General features: G+C 37.9%; 1 protein-coding gene across 3 annotated transcripts in view; it reads right to left on the bottom strand.

Annotated features, from left to right (window-relative positions):
• The window catches only part of CADPS2 (calcium dependent secretion activator 2), a 1,413,577-nt gene that overhangs the window by 635,759 nt on the left and 750,916 nt on the right, over positions 1-26,902 (bottom strand). The gene's annotated exons all lie outside the window — the stretch shown is intronic.

The raw sequence follows: 26,902 nt of genomic DNA, 5'->3' as shown, positions 1-26,902 counted from the left end.
AGTGATCCCCTTGCTGAAACGATGGGTCTTCCTGGGGGATTTTTTGGATCCTTGTGGATCTTTGGTAACGTGTAAATGATGGGTATTATAGGATAATCTCTCTTCATGAATTTGTACTCCTGTGTGGTTATGAAACCGATTGTACACCACATGTCCAGTTTTTCATCAATATATCTTTTCAATTGCTGAGTCGGATCCGTTTGGAGGGCCCTATAGGTGTTCCTGTCTGTTAATTGGCCCAAAAGTTCAGCTCTGTATTGTTGCACATCCATAACAACCACCGCCCCACCCTTGTCTGCCGGGCATATTATGATGGTCGTGTCTTCAGTTAGTGTCTTAAGTGCCTGTCTTTCTTCCTTAGATAGATTGTCCACTCTCCTCCTATTGGGAACCTTCTTGGAGACATGACTTAAGTAGTTCGTGTATGCGGTAATGGATGGGTTTTGTGACTTCGGGTCAAATGTTCCAGGTGTTCGGAAAGGTGTTATTTCGCTATTCTCTGTCTGATAATATTCTTTAAGTCTCAAATTTCTTCCAAATTTTTGAATGTCGATGTACATATCAAATGAACTGGACCTCATTGTTGGGACAAAGGATAAGCCCTTATTTAATAGGGAGTTTTCCGATTGTGATAGTGGTCTTGTACTGATGTTAAATACATTGTCAATTATCTCCTCTGTATCGGAGGGCGGCGTGACATGCCCCCCCCTCCTCGTGTGTGGCCTGTGCCTCGTCCTAAAAAACGAGCCGGAGGAAGGTGAGATGGAGGGTATGCGGTACCTCTAGTGTTCATTCCCCTCATATTGTCCCACTGTTGTCCTCTATTGGCACCTCTGGATCTGGTGGTAATGCCACAATATGAAGATTCTCCGCTAGTTGTGGCCACCTCTGGATCTGAGCTATCACCTGAGCTAGTATCAACTGTATTGATGTTTCTTTTTGTGAATCTCCTTTCACGTCTTGATCTGAAATTCTTTCTTTCGTCTGGTGATAGCATCCACCGATATACACTCTTATAGGTGTAATCCTGATTAACTGTTTGGAGTTTCCGATTTTTGAACGCAATAAGTTCTTGTTTATATACCTTGACCTGTTGTGTCAATTTGTCAATCCAATCCACGGTCTTGTCTGCTCTCAGTGTATGTAGCTGTTCTGCTTCAAATGCTTGGATCTCATTTCGTACTTCTTGGAGTAGTCGTCCCGCTTCTCTGATCACCAGAAGCATAAGATCAAACAAGCATTTGTTGAGGATTTTGCACCAATTGGTGCAAAATTCAGCATTTGATCTACCAATTGTAGGGATGTTCTTCACTCTGAACCCTCGTGGCAGTAGTCTCTTTTTGTGGTAGTCCGAAAGATAAATCCCATGAAGATTGAGATCTATCTCACGTTGTTTAAGCTTCGCCAGTGTGTTATACAGAGATTGACACGACTCTTCTACTTGTTGTTCTTCAACGGAACCAAATCGGATGGCCTCTGCATCTTCGTCCGTGAATGTAAAGATGTCCTCATGTCTCTCTTCCATACTCTCGCTCTGGGTTAAATCAGGTGTTTCCATGTTTTCACTGTTTGGTTCAGTCATACTGATAAAAGATTGAGGCACAAATACTGAGAAAGAAGGGAAATGATAGGGGCTAATTCAGCCAAAATATGGGTGCACTGTACAGTGGGAGTATAAGTAAAAGTTTGTATGTGGTATATGCACTCTCATCAACAGACCACAACTTGCCAGGGTGCTGTAGCCAGGTATATAAAAAAATAAGAATTAGAAAGCACTCACTGGACTGTAGACAACAACTTCAATGAAATATCCTTTATTGTGACGTTTCGGGACCAACAACGTCCCTTCTTCTGACAAGCAAAAAAGTGAAAACAGACAAACTTATAAAGACCCTTACAACCACTCCCCATGGTGAGTTACCAATCAAAATGTGCCGTGTGCAAAAGTACATGGGCCGGGTGCAAAACCGGCTTTCATATAAGTGATACAAAACAGATATAAACTGTTATTATTTAAAGTGTACATCAAACAATATATATATTATTATCCCTGTGAATGTGTAATACAAATGTAACAAAAAACTGGATCCGATCACACACATGCTCAAAGTTGTCCGAGGTGTATTAGACCTAATATAAATAACAACACAAACCTGATAGGAGGGCGAAACACACCCTCGCAATGCGATAGGTCCAAAACATTCATCACACAAAAACACACCTATCACTATTACGCCAACCAATAACAAGAACTGAAATCTGTAAACAAATAGACTGATTGGTAATCTTCACCCGTCCTCTATGATGTCAGGGGGCGTGTTAGCTAGCAGACCGAGTATCAATAGAGCTGTCAAACCGCAGGTCCGGGGCTTACTATAGTGTTCACTGGTTCACATTTGGAGTCCACAATCACATTGATTCTAAAACTAAGTCGTGATGTGAGAGTCCACTGATCCATTGAGGTTTGGCCCAATGGGGCAGGCGTTATAAGATGCAGCGCCATAAATGAGAGTCCACTTCCTACTCTGATGGTAGTTTTAGAAAGTATTTCATCCAGAAATTATTTCATTTAGAAATAGTGAGTTCCATGTTTTCTCGCAGTTGATGATCATTTTGTGAATATACATGTATATGAGGTGTGCTATGTTTTTATCTGTTTTTAATTTTGTTCTTATCTTCGTTAGTTTACATACATGTTTATGTTTTGTTTTTTCTATGACTGGTATGCTTTCTACACATGCTCAAGTTGTGTGACTATTTTTTCTTGGGGGGGCTAGACCATGATGCTTAGTGTCTTCCTGGTTGGCACGCTTGAACAGTCGTTACTGTGACTCCTTGGGATACATATATCGAGATGGATGATTGTGGGTTGGCTCTGATGAGTTTGTGACATCTAGGGCCACACTCATATAACCCTGATCTTCTATTTTATTATATTCACGTACACTTTCTTCTATGTAGGGTGTCTACGAGTGGTCTACTATTGGGGATAATATCCCACGGAGAGTGGGGGTATACCCTTGCAGACCCCGGAGTGGTGACTGCAGTTGGGTGGTTATGTTTCGTATTGTGGGTAATAGAGTACTTGGTACACAGCACTTTGACAGTAGAATTAGGCGGTTATTATGTTATTATATGTGCAGAGGTGATTGCATATGAGTGGTTTGATTTGCGATTGAGTGTAGTAATTTACCAGATATATAATACTTTTGAGGAGAATTGTTTGACCTGAGTATATGCATATAGTAGAGGATAAGTTTATATTTATATCTATTTTTACTGTTATTTTTTTATGATTTGGGTTGCATTTGTGTTCCGTGCTTGGAAGGTGACACTTGGTGAGCAGCACAGCCGTCTGTATCAGTTAGCGGCCTCCAGCACGCATTTATGGTTGCTATGGTTTCCATTTACATTGTGGTCTCTTTGGCCACAGGTGGCGGTCCCAAGTATGCAATTGTGGGTTCTTGTGTTGGCAGTGCGGTTTCTTAGAAGTCCGTGATATTTAACTAGGGGAACGCGGCATAAGCCTAGTATAGCTAATTACTATCGAGAATATGCCTGGCGTGTTGAAATATGGGAGAAACACTTGGTCACCATGGCAACCGCGGCATGAAGTAAGGACTATTGTGATGTACTCTGCCGTGTCGGTGCCATGATGTTGTGGATGATATGACCCTTTGAGCGCTGCGAGTGAGAGGTTATGTATCATGGATTATGTATACAGGTTGTCATGACAACCGGGAACTGGGGCACACAGCCGCATCTGTGGCATGAGGTTTCTGATGATACACAGTGCGCTGATAATAAGGGACACGTATGATTGATGCGATGACTGCGCTTTGAAATAGGGGGATTAGGTGTCAGTGGACACTATAGTAAGCCCCGGACCTGCGGTTTGACAGCTCTATTGATACTCGGTCTGCTAGCTAACACGCCCCCTGACATCATAGAGGACGGGTGAAGATTACCAATCAGTCTATTTGTTTACAGATTTCAGTTCTTGTTATTGGTTGGCGTAATAGTGATAGGTGTGTTTTTGTGTGATGAATGTTTTGGACCTATCGCATTGCGACGGTGTGTTTCGCCCTCCTATCAGGTTTGTGTTGTTATTTATATTAGGTCTAATACACCTCGGACAACTTTGAGCATGTGTGTGATCGGATCCAGTTTTTTGTTACATTTGTATTACACATTCACAGGGATAATAATATATATATTGTTTGATGTACACTTTAAATAATAACAGTTTATATCTGTATTGTATCACTTATATGAAAGCTGGTTTTGCACCCGGCCCATGTACTTTTGCACACGGCACATTTTGATTGGTAACTCACCATGGGGAGTGGTTGTAAGGGTCTTTATAAGTTTGTCTGTTTTCACTTTTTTGCTTGTCAGAAGAAGGGACGTTGTTGGTCCCGAAACGTCACAATAAAGGATATTTCATTGAAGTTGTTGTCTACAGTCCAGTGAGTGCTTTCTAATTCTTATTTTTATATATATATATATATATATATATATATATATATATATATATATATATAAGTCCAAAAGGAAAAAAAGTGAATGGCTCCAGCACTGTTTCTTTAAAAGTGAAAAAAACCTTTATTAAGGTGACAAAATGAGCAGACAGCAACGTTTCGGGTAACGCAGACCCTTAATCATGCTATGGATTGCTCTGCAGCACAGCTTTAAATAGGCCAGATGGCTTAATTACAAACATATTAACTCCATATTGGCTAAACTTTTTTTGACCATTGATTACTACTGCCATCTATTGGGCCAATTCATGAATTACACATGTAGAAAAAGAATTTTTTTTTAAGTCTAAACAAAAATGTTAAATACATAGGTAAAGTTAAACACATGAGCAGTGATGCAAAGTTTAATCATGACATCCAAAATTAAAAATGCATATATGTATGATGAAAGATAAAATTTATAAAAACAAATGGAGATCATAATCTCTATTCAGACCTACTGGATGTAGAGTTTTTAGCTGTTGAATCCACCATACCTCTCTCTTTTTGAGTTCAAGTTCCCTATTCCCTCCTCTCCTAAGTTTAGGGATATGATCAATTATTTGGTACCTGAGTTGGCTGACAGTGTGTCCCATTTCAAGAAAATGGGAAGAAACTGGAAGGGTTTTATCTTGGCATCTAATTGAAGATTTATGCCCACTAATCCTATCTCTAATGGGGCGTGTAGTTTCCCCTACATAGCCCCTCCCACACGGGCATTTTAATAGGTAGACTACAAAGTCTGTGTCACAGGTATACTACCCATTAATTTCCCGAATTTTTCGGTCATTTGGTTTGTGCTATGTGTTTACCTTTTATCATAGCATTACATTGTGCACAATGAAGACAGGGGTATGAGCCCTTTTTGGGGGTAGTAAGACAGGTAATCCTACTGGTGTTTGTACCGCCAATGTCAGCTTTAACTAAGGTATCCCTAATATTTTTGACTCGTCTGTATGAGTGTATAGGGGGGGGGGGGGGCTTGAAATTCAGATATATGAGGGTTAAACTTACCCAAAAGATACCAGTGTTTTTTAATGATATTAGCAATATGATCACTATGTGTATTAAATTCTGAAGAAAAAAATATACGTTTATTGTTCTTCTTTGGTTTAACAATTTTCTCTTGTAGAGCTTCATTTTTACATCTAGTGATCATAGATGGGGGATATCCTCTCTCTTTAAATTTGTTAGCCATTTCCTCAAGTCTAATTTCTTGCATATCCTTGTCCTGTACATTTCTAATAGTTCTTATAAATTGACTTTTTGGAATGGAAGAAAAAACTCTCTTAGGGTGGTAACTATTATATTGTAGCAATGTATTACGATCAGTTGGCTTAACATAAAGATCTGTTTTAAGAACTGAATCTTTTTTGTATATGATCGTGTCAAGGTAATTTATAGAGGTGTAAGACAAATTTAAAGTAAATCTCAAACTATCAGTGCACTTATTAAGTTCATCAACAAAGTCTATTAAAGATGAAATAGGGCCCCTCCATACGACAAAGACATCATCTATATAGCGAAGCCATAGCCTACATTTAGTTTTAATGTCTTGATTGGTATAAACATTTTTCTCCTCAAATTGGCTAACAAAGATGTTGGCGTATGAAGGGGCCATATTCGAACCCATTGCGGTTCCACGTTTCTGTAAATAAAATGTGTCCTGAAAAAGAAAATAATTGAGATATAACAATATATTGAGTAAATCCTCAATGAAATTACTTTGTTGCAAAAAGAAGTTAGTTTCTTGTATAATAGATTCAAGGGTAGCCTGAATGCCTGCTTCATGGGGGATACATGTGTAAAGGCTCACAACATCTAATGAGAAAAGGATATCATTATCCACATCCGAAATATTAGAAAGTTTTTTCAACAAATCACCTGTATCTTTAAGAAAAGAGGTTTGTTTGGATGCAATAGGATTAAGAATCTTATCTATAAAAATAGCGATATGTGAAAATACAGAATCTGTACTGGCGACGATAGGTCTGCCAGGGGGGGCATTGTAATTTTTATGAAGTTTAGGTAATGTATAGAACACAGGAATAATAGGATCAGTTTTTATGAGGAATTTTGCAAGATCTTTTGAAATTATATTATTTTTCAGAGCTGTGTCTACTGTTGTTTTAATTTCCTTCTTAACATCCAATAAAGGGTCTCCCTCTAAAATCTGGTAGATGCCACCATCAGATAACTGACCTAAAATTTCTTGTACATAAAACTCAGTATCTAATACAACAACCGCCCCACCCTTATCTGAATTTTTAATGGTGACGTTTTTATTTTTTGCAAGATTTTTTAATGCCTGCCTTTCTCCATAAGAAATATTACCTTTTTGTTTAAACTTTTTCTGTGATAGTAAATTCTTCACATCATTTTGAACAAACTTAATAAATGTTTCAACACCTGGGTTAGTTGAACTGGGGACAAAGGTAGACTTATTCTTAAGTTTTAAAGACTTTAGATTAAACATGGCATTATCACTATCAATAGATGTATCACAAACCATACCATCATTTTCATTGCCAAAGTGTGCCTTTAATTTTAAAGTGCGAAAAAATCTATATAAATCTTTTTCAACAGTAAATTCATTTACATGACTTGTAGGACAAAATGATAACCCCTTGCCTAACACAGAATATTCATCTTAGATAAAGCATATTTAGAAATGTTCACAACAATATTACTATTATGAACTTCATTAGGCATATCAGGATTACCATTCTCCTGTTGGATCAGTCCAGCCGGGGTGTATATAGACAGTTCAAATGGATGTTGATCAGGGAGGTTTTTTTGGTACCTTCAATTTAGTGAGTCACTTTTTTCTTTCCCCTTTGCGGCTGTTTGTTCCTCACGCTGCTCCGCTGTGAGCGGGTGTCTCCACTGGGACCGGTGTTTCTATCCTCCCCTCCGGTATCGTTTTCTGCACCTCCGCCTCTGCCTTGTCGCTTCCACATGACGTCACGGACGCGACTATCATGTGACCACCTGTGTACACGATCTTGCTGGTAATCTTCTTCGTCTCTTGTAAACTTTTGTCTTTTAATTTCTTTAAGTTCCTTTTGGTAATCATCCAACAGTTTGTTCACCTCTGCTTTGATATTTTGTAGTTCTTCAGCGGAGAAATGGATATTCAATGCTTGTTCACATTCTGTAACCAACACTTTTTGTTTGTCCATTTCTTCCTGGAGTCATTCAACTGTCCACACAATAATGTCGAAAGAACACTTATTTAAAATGCACTCAAATCTTTTGCGATACTTTTCATTATTGGCCATAATGGTAGGTCTTAGCTTGATTCTCAGGCCTCTTGGAATCCGCCTTACCCTGTAGTATTCAGCCAAAGTGGTACTGTGTAGCTCATAGGATAACAATTTTTTGCGTGCTTTTTCCCAATTCTTTGACATATTGGTGTTTGCTGTGTCTCTAAGGAATTCTCTTGAACCTCTTGCAAGAGCTGTTATCCTAGAGGAATCTACATCCGAGTATGATAAAACATCCAAACCTTCATTTTGCACCTCCATCAAGTGTATATTGTGCTCGAGACCTCCACAGAAAGGTAACATACAAAGAGAACAATAGGTCCAGCACAAGTAACAGTTCAAAGTTGGTTAGCAAAGTGCACGGTAGCCAGAGGGTCCTGCTCACCTCTCATATATAAGTCCAAAATGAAAAAAGTGAATGGCTCCAGCACTGTTTCTTTAAAAGTGAAAAAAACCTTTATTAAGGTGACAAAATGAGCAGACAGCAACGTTTCGGGTAACGCAGACCCTTAATCATGCTATGGATTGCTCTGCAGCACAGCTTTAAATAGGCCAGATGGCTTAATTACAAACATATTAACTCCATATTGGCTAAACTTTTTTTGACCATTGATAGAGATTACTACTGCCATCTATTGGGCCAATTCATGAATTACACATGTAGAAAAACAGAAAAAATGTTTTTAAGTCTAAACAAAAATGTTAAATGCATAGGTAAAGTTAAACACATGAGCAGTGATGCAAAGTTTAATCATGACATCCAAAATTAAAAATGCATATATATATGAAGAAAGATAAAATTTATAAAAACAAATGGAGATCATAATCTCTATTCAGACCTACTGGATGTAGAGTTTTTAGTTGTTGAATCCACCATACCTCTCTCTTTTTGAGTTCAATTTCCCTATTCCCTCCTCTCCTAAGTTTAGGGATATGATCTATTATTTGGTACCTGAGTTGGCTGACAGTGTGTCCCATTTCAAGAAAATGGGAAGAAACTGGAAGGGTTTTATCTTGGCATCTAATTGAAGATTTATGCCCACTAATCCTATCTCTAATGGGGCGTGTAGTTTCCCCTACATAGCCCCTCCCACACGGGCATTTTAATAGGTAGACTACAAAGTCTGTGTCACAGGTATAGTAACCATTAATTTCCCGAATTTTTCGGTCATTGGTTTGTGCTATGTGTTTACCTTTTATCATAGCATTACATTGTGCACAATGAAGACAGGGGTATGAGCCCATTTTTGGGGGTAGTAAGATAGGTAATCCTACTGGTGTTTGTACTGCCAATGTCAGCCTTAACTAAGGCATACGCCAACATCTTTGTTAGCCAATTTGAGGAGAAAAATGTTTATACCAATCAAGACTTTAAAACTAAATGTAGGCTATGGCTTTGCTATCTAGATGATGTCTTTGGCGTATGGAGGGGCCCTATTTAATCTTTAATAGACTTTGTTGATGAACTTAATAAGTGCACTGATAGTTTGAGATTTACTTTAAATTTTTCTAACACCTCTATAAATTACCTTGACACGATCATATACAAAAAAGATTCAGTTCTTAAAACAGATCTTTATGTTAAGCCAACTGATCGTAATACATTGCTACAATATAATAGTTACCACCCTAAGAGAGTTTTTTCTTCCATTCCAAAAAGTCAATTTATAAGAACTATTAGACATGTACAGGACAAGGATATGCAAGAAATTAGACTTGAGGAAATGGCTAACAAATTTAAAGAGAGAGGATTTCCCCCCCAGCAACTCTCTTTCTCTACGCGTTTCACAGCCGCTTAAGAGTGTCATCGCGCTTGGCGAGGAAAAGTTCCGGTAAAAAGTATAAGTAGTTTTTGCTAAGTAAAATGACATACAGCAGGCTGTTAAGGTGAGAAGTGTATACAAATACTAATAATCAGTGACTATCGAACAAGGCTCACAGAGTCAATACTCATTTATCTGTAGTGATCCAAATATACCTTTCTTTATAAACAAAGTCCCACCTACTGCACATTCTGCACATACTGAAGCAGTATTTTGGCCTACACATAAGATTATGGGAAACAATTGCTATATGTGTTAACACTTGAAGAGTTGATACAAACATAAGGAGTAACTACTATATTGACACTTTCTAATCAGCAACATTTGTTTTCCAACCCTGATACACACTGGATCCCACAGCAACAAAGAGGAACATCTGACGTTTCCTTTGATTGGACATTCTCTTAGCCAGCAATATTGTTTTTTAGATTTTTGTTTTTTGTTTTTTGATTTTTGATATTTTTTCATTTTTTACATTTTTAATTTTTAGGGTGGTATTCCATATAGTACTTTTCTTTTGATTTATTTTATTTGTAATATTTATCCTCTGCAGGGAGACGTCCCGCATATTGTGCAATTTATTTTTGATAGTAAAACTTTTTAAATTACTTGGTGTATTGTTTTCTTTATTATGGATGCCTAATTAATGCTGATTAAGTGTGTTGGTTTCTCTTAGCTTTTAGCGCCCTCTCATTTACGTTTTCTGTTGAGTTTTATAATTTTGCCATCTAGGGGAGGTGGCAGGAGAGTGGCTTAGATAAACCTTTGGATTTTAGCGCTGTATTATCCTTTTCTAACTTTCATCACTAACTGAGGTACATGTAAAAGCTTAACAAAAGTCCATAAAGTCCCCAGATTAAGGTTTGTTATGGCTTTCATCAATAGGTATAATCAGAGTCTCTGCAGACTTAGAGATAGGAGAATATCATTTAAGGGGTATTCTCTATTTGTTTCTCTGATCAATCTTACCCCACTCCTCTTCTGTTAAGATGCTCTCCTATATTCCTGCGGGTCAATGAGAAAATGTGTCTCTGCAATAGTAAGGTCCCATAGAATGTTGTCTGGAATATCATGGGTGTTGTGCTTGAGCAGTAATAGTAGGCCCAGTCTCATCACAGACTTTCTAGGGCTAGAAGGCTGGGAATGAAGGTCTTGGGTTTCGGTAGAGGTAACGGCAGAGGCTTCTATGAGTAGGGGTATTGTGAAGGTGTTATGATCTTTCCGCTGGTCATTGGCTACCAGGCTGGGATGTTTTCTTCCAGCGGATTTCAAATAAGGTGGAAAGACACTAAGCAATTTTTGAGTCCAATGCTGTGGGGTCTTGTTCCCGAGGTATACGCTTTGAGTTCAGCTATAGGTACAATCACACACGGCTCGTTTGTGGGAGCTGAGGAGTCCTGCCTCTTCCTCATTATCGCTAGCCAGATACTCTGAATATACTACCTTTACGCTTAGGGCCCCACTGCCTGTATCCAAGCTTCCCTCTGTATCCATACAAGGAGGAGATGGTTGATGAGATTCCACATCAACCCCATTACAGATGTACCCTAGTGACAAACTGCAGTTATCATTTGATCTGGGAGAGCCAAATGTGGCCCGGCAAGGTCTCTTCAAGCACAGTGTGATGGTAAGTCAGCGGTAAGTCAGCAGCTTCTGAATCACCCATAGGATTTGGTCCTCCATCCCCACAGGTTCCTAAGGTATTTAGAGGTCTCCAGCGGTTTATGCACACATGGTATCTCGGTGTTGAAGGCCACAGCTTAAAACGTAGCTCCAGGCTCTAAAGCCAACAGCGATCTCAGTGAAGTTGGACTCATGCAATAGGCTTTCTTTAGTAGATTTTAATTGGGTTAATTTTTATCATAGATGCTTAGTCAGAAAATGGATATCATGCAGATTACACTGGAAAGGTAGGTAACTGGGTAACATAGTAACATACATGATAAGGTTGAAAAAAGACTGAAGTCCATCAAGTTCAACCTATACAAATCTAATATACTTACAAAAAGCTCCAGTTGAGTTTAAATTACTCCCAATAAAAGGCGACCCATTTAATACAAGCAATCATATCCATGAATTTTTTTTCTATCCATAAATGTATCCAAACATTTTTTTATGTATCTAGGGTATTGGCATTCACTACCTCCTTTGGTAATGAATTCTACAATTTTATTGCTCTTACAGTGAAAAAATGTTTTCGTTGCAGGAGATTAAATCTTGTTTCCTCCAACCTTAAATTGTGACCTCCTGTCACAAACAATTTTCTTGAAATAAACAGAGCTTCTGCCATCTCTGTATATGGGCCTTGAATATAATGATATAAATTAAATAATAATGGGTAATAAAGAGATTATCTATCTTTTTAAACAATACAAATTCTGTCCTTTAACTGAAACCACCATCTGTGCATGTTTTTTTTTCCACACAAACATACAAAATCAAATTAGTGTGCCTTTATAGCTAAATATAATGCCTTTATAGCTCAAGATAATGCATTTTTATGCAGCCATTTTTGCTGTAGCCTTGTCTAAAAATCATCCTATCTTTCATTATACGAAAAAGGAATTTTCACATTTGTTTAAACATGAATTCATACACTTATACAATTTTTTTTTAGCAATTTGGGTAACACAATCTCCAAATTTTCAGTTAATTGAATTCATTCAAATTTATATTTAACATAGAACTGTGGTTTGTGCTATAGCCGTACAATATATTAACATGTGAGTATGTATTTTGTATTTCTATACTTTATCACATTTGTAATTGGTACCTGTTACAAAGCCTTGTGATGAGATGTAATAATCCTGATGTCTATAGGAAATTAAGGATTACTTTTAGCTCTCTACTGAGCTCCAAGATGCATAAAAGCTTCCTGGTTAAACTATAGAATTTTCTATGAAGATTTTTGCAGCCAATACTTCAAGCAAATCCTACTTAATTCACTCTCAATGTGGAAAAAAAAAAACTATATCCTGGCTTAAGCAATTTGTTTTGTAACCCTGCTGAGAAGCTAACTTTCACAGCCCCCTTTCTACATTAACAAAGGATCTGAATTGAATACATAGCAATGGGGATAAGGAAAAAAATACATACTCTAATATTTGCAGGATATATTATAAAACCAAATAGAGATTAGATTATATTACAAATGAGATGAAAAAGAGGAAAATCAGTAAATTTCATAAATAAGCATTAACTAACATGCTTAGGTACAGTGCAGTACAGAAAATGAGACAATAACATACTTATGTTCATTACCTATTCATTTATTAAAACAATTACTGTTTTACAGTTTTTAAATTATTTTACTAATATGCTTTAATAATCGCAAAAGAAAGATAAAAATGAATTATAACTATGTAAATATGGTGCATATACATTATATATATATATATATATATATATATATATATATATATATCATTTATGAATTTCTTTAAAATTGTGTCTCAAGTGTCTGTAAATGCTAAAACTTTGAAGCAAATTAAGAGATAGTCTAGTCAAAATTAAACTTTCATGATTCAGATAGAGCATGTAATTTTAAGCAACTTTCTAATATACTCCTATTATAATTTTTTCTTCATTCTCTTGGTATCGTTATTTGAAAAAGCAAGAATGAAAGCTTAGGAACCGGCCCATTTTTCATTCAGCACCTGGGCAGCGCTTAAAGGGACATTCTACTCCAGAATATTTTTTTTTAAAAGATAGATAATCTCTTTATTACCCATTCCCCAGTTTTGCATAACCAAAACAGTTATATGAATACACTTTCTTGCCTCAATGGTTACTTTGTATCCAAGCCTCTGCTTGACAGACTTGCATTATAGCCAGCCAGTGCTGACTCCTAGGTAACCACAGCATGAGCACAATGCTATCTATATGGCACACATGAACTAACACACTCTAGCTGTAAACACAGTAAAATTCACTGAGATAAGAGGCAGCGTTCAAAGGCTTAGAAATTAGCATTTGAGCCTACCTAGGTTTAGCTTTCAACCAAGAATACAAAGAGAAGAAAGCAAATTTGATGATAAAAGTAAATTGCAAAGTTGTTTAAAATTGCATGCCCTATATTAATCACGTTAATTTTAAAAAAAGCTGAAAAGTGATACTTTTTAAGATGAACCTAAAGCAAAAATGCATTAGACCAGTCTATTTAAAATTTGTCATGTACATGGAAGACATACTCAGTAGCAACTTGGCAGCAAAGGTTTGACAGATTTGTTATTTTTTTAATTTAGCCACATTGTCTTTTTGTAATCTTTCCCAGATTTTATTATAAACACTAACATTACTAATACAAAACCAATGCAAATCCATAGGATACAGAAGTCATTCAGATTTTTAACACCTTTCATACTATTTTTAAAATTGAGATAACTTGAGATAATTTGAGAATATAGTGACAGAAGAATAGACAAGAAACCCAAAATAAATACCACTATTTACTTCCAGACAGAACATGATGTTAAAATTGCTGTCTTATCACTTCATAGACACCCCAGTCAAGTTGGAAAGCATATCAGTTGTTTCAGTCCTCTCAGGAATCAAACAACCTGTTCTACCATACTGCTTTATGTTTTAGAAAAAGTGTTTAAAAACTGTACATTTTCAAAGTAGCTATGTGAGAAAAATGCAATCAGGTTGGCTATACGAGAGCTTGATGAATTACCACAGGCCACGCTCTCATGTTGCACAGTAAATATCCTGTCCTGGGGAGAGGATTGATGGCCCAGCAAGGTTCAGACTTCCAATGAGGTTCTCCCCATTAAGCTAGTGATGTAGTAGCCAAGGACACAACTTTTTAACCCATTCCTACTTTCTGGTTTAGTTCCTGCATATGAGAGTAAGAACACCAGACCAGATAAGTGAGTGATCAATAGGTTTAATTACTTCTGTGTTACAAGCTATCATTGTTGACGGTGTCTTAAATTGCAGTATTTTAACTACTTCTTGTATATTACGCACCAGCATTTTAACCCTTAATTGAACTTTGTGTCTTGGAAATCAGGAGGTTCATTTGCCACTATTAGTTTGTTAGGGGCATTCAAGGTGGGTAAATCCCTGCAGTGTAATAAACTCCCCCCAAAAGGGGTAGAATCATTGCACAGTAACACATTTTCAGAAGTGGTTGCTAGCTATAAGAGGCAAAATGTCCTTTGTGTGTATAAGATAGATTGACAGACAGGCAGACATACTAAGTGTTAAAGGATAAATAGATTTAGATACATTATTGAACTGTACTTGCAGACTGGACTGTGTGCACTTTCCATAACCTGGTAATCACTCAGAATAAACTGGGTACACATCTCATTAAATGGCCTGCCAAAAACTGGTTAAGACTAAAAAAAAAAACAGGACAGTAAAGTAAAAATGAAACATTTATGTATATAGAACATGCAATTTTAAACCACTTTCCAGTTTACTTCTATTATGAAATGTGCTTTGTTTTCTTAGTGTCTTTTGTTGAAGAGTAAACGTAGGTAGGCTGATAGGTGTTTGGGAGCATGCAAATGTTTATGGTGACAGTAACATGGGCAAGAAAAAATCTCTTACAGACAGAATTGGCAGGCATCACAAGATTAAAACATACATTAGCTGCAAGTAATCTATACCCTTCAATGTAAATTCCCATGTATTTGTATTGGTATGCCCTAAAGGAAATTACATTCTAGGGTCATGGAACACCTACATAATATTCACAATGCTCCCAAAGATCTGACAAGAGAAAAAAGATAGCATCTGTAGCTTCTCATTTTCATAAATTTCATCAATCCAAAACATCAGAGCTTAAATGCTATGGTATATAATGAGTGTCATTGGGACAAAAAGGAGGTGACCTAGAGAAGGCTTTATTGAAAGCAGAAACCAGATGGATATACCTAATGGACAGTGCATACCCCAAAAGTTTACATGAAAAAAACAATGATTCAGTTTTTATATAGGGACACTATAATAATGGATATTCCCAACATCAAGGTGATGCTAAATGTATCTGAAACACTGATCTGCATTTTTGCAGCCACCAAATGCAATAGGACAACTCAGGGCAGAAATCAAATTGTATAATGGTTGAATAAGCTCTAGTATTGAGCTTCACATTCCTTCCGTTTTTTTAACACTTTTTTCATCTCTTTTCTAATTTTTCTATTTAATTTTGAAGCACACTTATTAAATACTAGATAAGACTGAGTTCACCTACACATTTATTTCCAAGACCAGAACACATGCGATTGGAGCACATATTACAAATATCAACAGGAAGTGTTGAACCTTATGATACACAATTCCTACTCATCTATTTTTTATTATTATTATTATTATTATTATTATTATTATTATTGTTATTACATTTAATTCATTAGTATATTCTCACTCACTTGTTTTTCTTTAACACATTTCCCTGTTTTTTCACCAGATTTGAGAATTTTCACTTAGATTGTACAAAATTCCCATGCACTATGTCGAGTCTACAAGATATTCAAGTATATATTTTATCCATAACTCAAATATTGGTTTCACACTAATTCACACTATGTAAACCATGTAATGTGTTGTTGATTTTCCAGCAGCATAGATTAATGTCCTGAGATAAGCACATTATTTATAAACATGCAAACTTAATACTTGAGTGATCGATAACATATTCAAAATCATAAACATGGTCTTTATTAGATCTAATATTATACTACCATTATACCAATGAATAAAAAATAATAAACACAATCATTATTAATTCCTAAGCTAAATGATTATCACACAAATCAATGTATGAGATACACTCAAATTGAACATATTCAGCTATATGAAATCGATTTACAATAGTACAATAAAATGTAATAATACACCACAACAGCATTTTATTGAGATCAGAGAAACACTCGTATTGCTATAATACAATAATACATTATATAATAACACATTAATAGTATCCTCGTTAAAGACAAATAAAGAAACAATACACAATCATGAGATCTTTTCTAAAGATTATCAAACTCATATTCAATACAAACTTATACAAACCTAATCAAATACATTTTGTTCCAAAACATAAACTTGTCCCAATGACATCTCCATAACTTCAGCGTCAATTAAATTGAGGATGGCTCTGATTTGTTGAGGATTGAACAAGGGGCGGGACTAACACTACTTATACCCGCGGACGCCGGCGCGCATCACCTTTTGAGAAAGCCGTAACCTAAATGGCAAAACATGTTAAGGGAGGAAATTTAAATGTATTACTTGATTTAACATTTTTTTAATCAGTTATATGATCTGATGCGGACTCCGATGCTTTATTAAGATACCACTGTTGGTTAAAATAAGGGATAAGTGGGTTACATAGATTCAATAGAAAATCCACAGACTGTATATGCACCAATTGGTGGGTAAATATCCAAAATATTGCAGATCAATATATAGCATAACTGTGCAAATATATACTATTTAATACCTGCAATCAAAGCAATACTCACTTTGAAAGTAATGTTGGGATATATGGAATGCTAGTTGTGTGCATATAACTTTTTTATTGATTAATTAGTGTAAACCTACGCACACATTTCTAACATTTGGGCTTCCACAAAGAATAAAATCCCTCTTAACTTATTATTGGCATTTGAAAACCATATTAACTTGAGAGATTTAAACCTGGAGTTACAAACAATTTGATACGTTATAACCTTATATGTTACGGCTTGGTTTGTAACAACATACGTAATAGCAACTTAGTTGCAATATTGCAACATAAACAGACATCTCACAGCTTTTCAAGCTTAAAGTGATGGTAAATTTTGCAAATTACGATAACGGTTTATGACATAAAATATAATATCGTATAATTAGATATGTACTTACTTTATATTATACTCCGACATAGATACACTCCGCCCCCCTTTTACTTCCTTGTTTTAGCATTGTGATGTAGAGATCGGTCCCACCCGCTCTCTAAATATGCATGACGCTCCATATCGAAAGGACTGTGGGCATCAGTTGCCTTTATGCTACGCAGCATGACGTCTTTAACGCATGCACAACATATGCAGTTTTTTCCCCTCAATGATACATGCCAAAATGCCACGACTATGATTGGTGAGGGAAAAAATGTCATTATAAAAAATAAAAAATAAAGTCTAAGTGTCCGGACTGCCGGAGCTTGCTATAGAAATGGAGCTATTTCAATTCAAATACTGAATTAAGCTTGCAAATTTAACATTTTCATCAATTAAACTGCTATTATTTTAAAAATTTTACATTGGGTGGTGAAGAGTACTCCTTGTGAAGTTACCATCACTTTAATAGCAATCTAACAAGCATAACACTGGTGGGGACTCTAATATAGACATATATTCAGACTCCAATTAATTGTCATTTTATTTGCTCTGCATAACGCTAGAGATCTGGTTACATAATATACCAATATATAGCAACTATTGGGTAAATATTAAAAAAAAAAACTTAATGAATTGAAGCATACCTTAAGCAAAATGAGATTTACCTCTATGACACTTTTCATTTAAAATTAAAATAAGGTTACCATTTAGAATCAGCATTACTTGTATAGTATAACAGATCTGGTTACAAATCCAATTTCTGAATAATATGGATATAATTTTCACAAAGTTTACTGAAATTAAACTATACAATAAAATAAAACAAGTAAGTTGCTGGAGTAACAACAATAGTATTTATTCCAATGGTGATTTGCTATATACAAAACATAAAGTGTTAGATACTGTTTGCACAATCAGTACCCTAACACCCACATTCAGCATTTCCAATGTGGGAATAAGTTAACCCACATTACATACAAGCTATATCCCTCATCAACCACAATATATATTGTATACTCAAGTCACAACCAGATAATTATATTATCACTGAGCATCTATGACTGATGATAATCTAAAAGGGGAAACAGAAGTGCTACTATAAGTGCATACTTTTTCTCAGTCTGTTCTGACTTTACCTTGTAAATTTCCCATATGCACAAGCACTCTAGCCCAAATTTAACTATAACCTACAAGAATATATTATAGGGCGTCCCCAACAGTACCAGTGGAGTGCTATTGCAATTTGCTTTTGTTGCAAATTTATGGTAGCAGTGTTTGCAACAACAAAATTTCTATAAAAATTGCACGTTACTGAGCTCACCTTACTCTTTAAGCAATAAATGCCAAGAAAAACTAAGCAAAACTGAACAAGTAAATTGAAAAGTTGTTTAAAATTTCACTTTCTATCCAATACATTTAAGTTTAATTTTGGCTTTATTTTCCCGTCTTAAACCTTCTATGGTACGCAAACCAAAACAATATTTTAACTTATTTCTTGTCAATTCCTACCCCATAAGTATAAAATGCAAAATTCATAAGCAAGTTTTATTTTATTTTATGGTATTTTTAGGATATGAAAATGAATATGCAATTTTATTTTATTTATTTTTCACCTCCAACTAAGAACAAAAATACATCATAATTTCAACAATCTGTTCTAAGGAGTGTGGAAAGTTCAAATCAATTACACATTTGTGAACAATAAATGAATACACCATAAAATAAATAAAAAGGTTACATTGCTATAAAAAGATGCATGTATTGTAGTTGTGTCACATATCATATGGAGGGTGAAATTGGTAACCGCTTTACTTCTACAGATCCAGACACATCAGCCATCAAATACACAAATTTAAAGTGAAACAGCAAATAACGAATATCTTGTTCAAATGACACCTTGCTTCAAAAACTTTAACAGATTTAACATGACCATATATTAGTAAATTTCACTGTCTGAGTGGGCTGTCAGAGAAGATTGTGTATCATAATAAAGAGAGTAAACATTGCTGTCATAGTTAAACTTACAGAAGCTTTTCATGTCTGTGACAGAGTATATAGCCGGAGGATGAGACGATGGCAAGTGAAAAGGAAGACGCACCATAATGTCATATCTGTCAACAAAAGCTAGGGCTTTGATCACATGTGCTGAGAAAATGTCAGGCTACTGACTAATTTCTGACATCAAATCTCAAACTACACAGGCAAGTTTCAAATACAAAACCACAAACGTTAAACCATGATACCGCTAATCTAGAAAGTAATATAATAATAAAATAGATTCACTTCAAGAGAAAAGTAAACAATAAACACCTTCATCCTAAGAAACAAGCATAGAAAAGCCTCTAAGCAGCTAACAAAAAAGTAAATAAAATAAAAAAAGGAAACAAAAAAACAAACTAAGGGCTCAATGTACTATGCAACAAAAAATGGAAATGTTTTAAAGAAACATATGGTTTGATGTTGCTAATTTGCACAAAAAAGTGCAATTTTATTGTCGGAAATATATGTTTTATCTTCAATGTACTAAGATTAAAGGGACATCAAGTCATTTTTTTTTATATATGTAGCATAGATGAACAATTAAAGGGATGCAAATCTGTTGTAATAAAAAAGCACTTAACAGTTGCTTATACTTTATAGAAATTGTAATTTGTATTATTTATCTATTTAAATGGATTTTACCTTTTATTAATTTTTTTACACTATATTTGTGCTTTCTGTCACAGCCCTACAAAGAGAATGAAACCTTTGCAGGAAGTTGTATCTTAGCCTGATGTCAAAAAACCTCTAGGCTAGTGAATAGACTAGATAACAGGGAGTCTGATTTGCTCATGCCCAAAACTGACAGAATCAAAACATAGGTTTTGGGGGGCGTGTCCAGGCTAAGGCCTAAGATGGCAGCAAAACTGGGAGCTCTGCACAGATTAATTACAATCCGCCATGTAATCTAGACTTTTTGCATCCATCTAGAGAGAAACTGACCTGTATATAATAGATAAAGCTTAGCTGGTTTGGAATATATTAATATTGTAACAAAAGGGGCTTCCCAGACTGGACTGCAGGGATCTCTTGGTGGCCTACAAGGACAGAGATTCCAGCACCCCCCCCCCCCCCCCGGACTGGGGTAAGCAGGGTAAACACTGTGCCTCAGCATTTACTTGTTGTTGATAGAATCAAGCTGCAAACATTGAGAATGTATATCCGTGCATGCAGGCCCTGTTCTATGAGTTTGAGGGGAGCATGTTGGATTGATTTGACCGCTTACATTTCATGATGGAACGCATGGTGGACAAGAGGAGCTCCTTTGAGCCTTCAACAGTATCACCCATGGGATCTGAAACAGCGGCAAGAAGTTGGTCTATACTACAGTCCTCAACCCCCAGTGACTGAAGCAGTATCTACATTAATAGATCCCTGTGACCAACTCTCGCATTTTTCTATAGTTCCTGCGCAGGGGGGGCGGCCGACCCGCCTGTGCTAAGCATGGAACCTGTTTGTTTGCGGGAAGAGACAGATTTTATTAGAGCTGCAGAGGGGAAAAACACGGGGCCCCACACTAAGAGCTTACTGGAGACAAGGGACTACGACACCGCACCACAAGATGTACATATCCAGCTTAGCCGGGGGAACCACCTTTATGGGCTCTTATGGCAGATTTATTACTGCCCCAATGCTTTCATCGCAGCACACACAGCCATGACAGCTACCCAATTTAAAAGAAGGTACTGCTGGGCTGTTCTCACCCAAGATCTCCTTTGAAACAGTGGCGTCACTAGGGGGGTGCGGGCCGCACCTGGGTAACACCCTCCAGGGGGTGACACCAAATTTTTTTTTTTAATTTTATTGAAATTCAAAGAAGTACGATGTTGAGATTCATAGATTATTTTATTAGAGGCTGAAATTTGTGAACATTAGTGGGACTGGGGAAGTTGTAGACACACAATTTTTTTGCCCCTTGAGCCAGTGCTGCGATTTCAACAAATAGTTTTCCCGGCTGCTTTTGCTTGTTTGTACTTTGCTCCTCCCCTGCCCAATTTCACTATGAATGTTGTGGGTGTGCCGTGGAACTTGCAAAGTTGCGCTGCTAGCCTAAACCTACCTGCCTATCTGTGCTCACTGCTCAGTGACATGCAGCCCAGGGCAGTGCACTGACAGACTTGGAACAGAGTCAGAGAGCAGAATTTTCATAGTTTGCGTGCCTAAACCTTTTCTTCAGTGATTTATTTTAGAGTGCTCTGTTTATCTTTCATTTGATGTTCTGCTGAGCCAGGGAGCAGCTCTAGGCATGAGCTTCATAATTAATGCAGTGCAGTTTACATATTTTGTATGTGTGTGTCTGAGTTTTTGTGTGTCTCAGTGTTTTTGTGTGTGTGTTTTTGTGTGTGTGTCTGAGTGTGTTTCCGAGTGTTTGTGTGTGCATCTGAGTATGTTTTTAAGTGTGTCTGAGTGTTTGTATGTGTGTTTGCCTGTGTTTTTGTGTGTGTCTGCTTTCTGCGGGGGGGGGGGGGGGGTGACACCATGACTTACCGCACCAGGTGACACCAACCCTAGTGACGCCACTGCTTTGGAATAAAAACAGAATTTATGCTTACCTGATAAATTACTTTCTCCAACGGTGTGTCCGGTCCACGGCGTCATCCTTACTTGTGGGATATTCTCTTCCCCAACAGGAAATGGCAAAGAGCCCAGCAAAGCTGGTCATATGATCCCTCCGCCTACCCCAGTCATTCGACCGACGTACAGGAGGAAATATGCATAGGAGAAACCATATGATACCGTGGTGACTGTAGTTAGAGAAAATAATTCATCAGACCTGATTAAAAAAACCAGGGCGGGCCGTGGACCGGACACACCGTTGGAGAAAGTAATTTATCAGGTAAGCATAAATTCTGTTTTCTCCAACATAGGCGTGTCCGGTCCACGGCGTCATCCTTACTTGTGGGAACCAATACCAAAGCTTTAGGACACGGATGAAGGGAGGGAGCAAATCAGGTCACCTAAATGGAAGGCACCACGGCTTGCAAAACCTTTCTCCCAAAAATAGCCTCTGAAGAAGCAAAAGTATCAAATTTGTAAAATTTGGCAAAAGTGTGCAGTGAAGACCAAGTCGCTGCCTTACATATCTGGTCAACAGAAGCCTCGTTCTTGAAGGCCCATGTGGAAGCCACAGCCCTAGTGGAGTGAGCTGTGATTCTTTCAGGAGGCTGCCGTCCGGCAGTCTCATAAGCCAAACGGATAATGCTTTTAAGCCAAAAAGAAAGAGAGGTAGAAGTTGCTTTTTGACCTCTCCTTTTACCAGAATAAACAACAAACAAAGAAGAAGTTTGTCTGAAATCTTTAGTGGCCTCTAAATAGAATTTTAGAGCACGGACTACGTCCAAATTGTGTAACAAACGTTCCTTCTTTGAAAATGGATTCGGGCACAAAGAAGGTACAACTATCTCCTGGTTAATATTCTTGTTGGAAACAACTTTCGGAAGAAAACCAGGCTTAGTACGCAAAACCACCTTATCTGCATGGAACACCAGATAGGGCGGAGAACACTGCAGAGCAGATAACTCAGAAACTCTTCTAGCAGAAGAAATTGCAACCAAAAACAAAACTTTCCAAGATAATAACTTAATATCTACGGAATGTAAGGGTTCAAACGGAACCCCTTGAAGAACTGAAAGAACTAGATTAAGACTCCAGGGAGGAGTCAAAGGTCTGTAAACAGGCTTGATTCTAACCAGAGCCTGAACAAACGCTTGAACGTCTGGCACAGCTGCCAGCCTTTTGTGAAGTAAAACAGATAACGCAGAAATCTGTCCCTTCAGAGAACTTGCAGATAATCCCTTCTCCAAACCCTCTTGTAGAAAGGATAAAATCCTAGGAATTTTTATCTTGTTCCATGGGAATCCTTTAGATTCACACCAATAGATATATTTTTTCCATATCTTATGGTAAATTTTTCTAGTTACAGGCTTTCTAGCCTGAATCAGAGTATCTATTACAGAATCTGAAAACCCACGCTTTGATAAAATCAAGCGTTCAATCTCCAAGCAGTCAGTTGGAGAGAAACCAGATTCGGATGTTCGAATGGACCTTTTACAAGAAGGTCCTGTCTCAAAGGTAGCTTCCATGGTGGAGCCGATGACATATTCACCAGGTCTGCATACCAAGTCCTGCGTGGCCACGCAGGAGCTATCAAGATCACCAAAGCCCTCTCCTGGTTGATCCTGGCTACCAGCCTGGGAATGAGAGGAAACGGTGGGAAAACATAAGCTAGGTTGAAGGTCCAAGGTGCTACTAGTGCATCCACTAGAGACGCCTTGGGATCCCTGGATCTGGACCCGTAACAAGGAACCTTGAAGTTCTGACGAGACGCCATCAGATCCATGTCTGGAATGCCCCATAATTGGGTTATTTGGGCAAAGATTTCCGGGTGGAGTTCCCACTCCCCCGGATGGAATGTCTGACGACTCAGAAAATCCGCTTCCCAATTTTCCACTCCTGGGATGTGGATTGCAGACAAGTGGCAGGAGTGATCCTCCGCCCATTGAATTATCTTGGTCACTTCCTCCATCGCCAGGGAACTCCTTGTTCCCCCCTGATGGTTGATATATGCGACTGTCGTCATGTTGTCTGATTGAAACCTTATGAATTTGGCCTTTGCTAGATGAGGCCAAGCTTTGAGAGCATTGAATATCGCTCTCAGTTCCAGAATGTTTATCGGGAGAAGAGATTCTTCCCGAGACCATAGACCCTGAGCTTTCAGGGGTTCCCAGACCACGCCCCAGCCCACCAGACTGGCGTCGGTCGTGACAATGACCCACTCTGGTCTGCGGAAGCTCATTCCCTGTGACAGGTTGTCCAGGATTAGCCACCAACGGAGTGAATCTCTGGTCCTTTGATCTACTTGAATCGTCGGAGACAAGTCTGTATAATCCCCATTCCACTGTCTGAGCATGCACAGTTGTAATGGTCTTAGATGAATTCGTGCAAAAGGAACTATGTCCATTGCTGCAACCATCAATCCTATTACTTCCATGCACTGCGCTATGGAAGGACGAAGAACAGAATGAAGAACTTGACAAGAGCTTAGAAGTTTTGATTTTCTGACCTCTGTCAGAAAAATCCTCATTTCTAAGGAGTCTATTATTGTTCCCAAGAAGGGAACTCTTGTTGACGGGGAAAGAGAACTTTTTTCTATGTTCACTTTCCATCCGTGAGATCTGAGAAAGGCTAGGACGATGTCCGTATGAGCCTTTGCTTTTGACAGAGACGACGCTTGAATCAGGATGTCGTCCAAGTACGGTACTACTGCAATGCCCCTTGGTCTTAGAACCGCTAGAAGGGACCCTAGTACCTTTGTGAAAATTCTCGGAGCAGTGGCTAATCCGAAAGGAAGTGCCACAAACTGGTAATCTGAACGTTCCCTCTTTTTTGGGAACTATGAACAGGTTGGAGTAAAATCCCATCCCTTGTTCTCTTATTGGAACTGGATGAATTACTCCCATCCTTAACAGGTCTTCTACACAATGTAAGAATGCCTGTCTTTTTATTTGGTTTGAAGATAATTGAGACCTGTGGAACCTTCCCCTTGGGGTTAGTTCCTTGAATTCCAGGAGATAACCTTGAGAAACTATTTCTAGTGCCCAAGGATCCTGAACATCTCTTGCCCAGGCCTGAGCAAAGAGAGAAAGTCTGCCCCCGACCAGATCCGGTCCCGGATCGGGGGCCATCCCTTCATGCTGTTTTTGTAGCAGTGGCAGGCTTCTTGGCCTGCTTACCCTTGTTCCAGCCTTGCATCGGTCTCCAGGCTGGTTTGGGTTGAGAAGTATTACCCTCTTGCTTAGAGGATGTAGAAGTAGAGGCTGGTCCGTTTCTGCGAAAGGGACGAAAATTAGGCTTATTTCTAGCCTTAAAAGACCTATCCTGAGGAAGGGCGTGGCCCTTTCCTCCGGTGATGTCTGAAATAATCTCTTTCAAATCAGGACCAAACAGTGTTTTGCCCTTGAAAGGGATGTTAAGCAATTTTGTCTTGGAAGACACATCCGCTGACCAAGACTTTAGCCAGAGCGCTCTGCGCGCCACGATAGCAAACCCTGAATTTTTCGCCGCTAATCTCGCTAATTGCAAAGCGGCATCTAGAATAAAAGAGTTAGCCAATTTAAGTGCATGAACTTTGTCCATAATCTCCTCATACGAAGATTCCTTATCGAGCGACTTTTCTAGTTCTTCGAACCAGAAACACGCTGCCGTAGTGACAGGAACAATGCATGAAATTGGTTGAAGAAGGTAACCTTGCTGAACAAACATTCTTTTAAGCAAACCCTCTAATTTTTTATCCATAGGATCTTTAAAAGCACAACTATCTTCTATGGGAATAGTAGTGCGTTTGTTTAGAGTAGAGACCGCCCCCTCGACCTTAGGGACTGTCTGCCATAAGTCCTTTCTGGGGTCGACTATAGGAAATAATTTCTTAAATATAGGGGGAGGCACAAAAGGTATGCCGGGCCTTTCCCATTCCTTGTTTACTATGTCCGCCACCCGCTTGGGTATAGGAAAAACATCGGGGGGCACCGGAACCTCTAGGAACTTGTCCATCTTACATAATTTCTCTGGAATGACCAAATTGTCACAATCATCCAGAGTAGATAATACCTCCTTAAGCAGTGCGCGGAGATGTTCTAATTTAAATTTAAATGTTACAACATCAGGTTCAGCTTGTTGAGAAATTTTCCCTGAATCTGAAATTTCTCCCTCAGACAAAACCTCCCTCCTGGCCCCTTCAGATTGGTGTGAGGGTATGTCAGAAGCGTTATCATCAGTGTCCTCTTGCTCTTCAGTGTTTAAAACAGAGCAATCACGCTTTCTTTGATAAGTAGGCATTTTAGATAAAATATTTGCAATAGAATTATCCATAACAGCCGTTAATTGTTGCATAGTAATAAGTATTGGCGCACTAGATGTACTAGGGGCCTCTTGTGTGGGCAAAACTGGTGTAGACACAGAAGGGGGTGATGCAGTACCATGCTTACTCCCCTCATCTGAAGAATCATCTTGGGCACTATTATTATCTGTGGCATCATTGTCCCTACTTTGTTTGGACACCATGTCACAATTATCACATATATTTAAATGGGGAGACACATTGGCTTTCATACATATAGAACATCGTTTATCTGATGGTTCAGACATGTTAAACAGGCTTAAACTTGTCAACAAAGCACAACATTTTTTTAAACAGAACACACTTTATTACTGAATATGCGAAAAAGTATGAAGCAGTTGTTCAAAATTCACCAAAATTTCACCACAGTGTCTTAAAGCCTTAAAAGTATTGCACACCAAATTTGAAAGCTTTAACCCTTAAAATAACGGAACCGGAGCCGTTTTTACATTTAACCCCTATACAGTCCCAGGAATCTGCTTTGCTGAGACCCAACCAAGCCCAGAGGGGAATACGATACCAA

Source organism: Bombina bombina, chromosome 6 (genome assembly GCF_027579735.1).
Source record: "Bombina bombina isolate aBomBom1 chromosome 6, aBomBom1.pri, whole genome shotgun sequence".
Taxonomy (NCBI): Eukaryota; Metazoa; Chordata; class Amphibia; order Anura; family Bombinatoridae; genus Bombina; species Bombina bombina.
The sequence above is the reverse complement of the archived record's forward strand: the minus strand, read 5'-3'. Positions and strand labels throughout refer to the sequence as shown.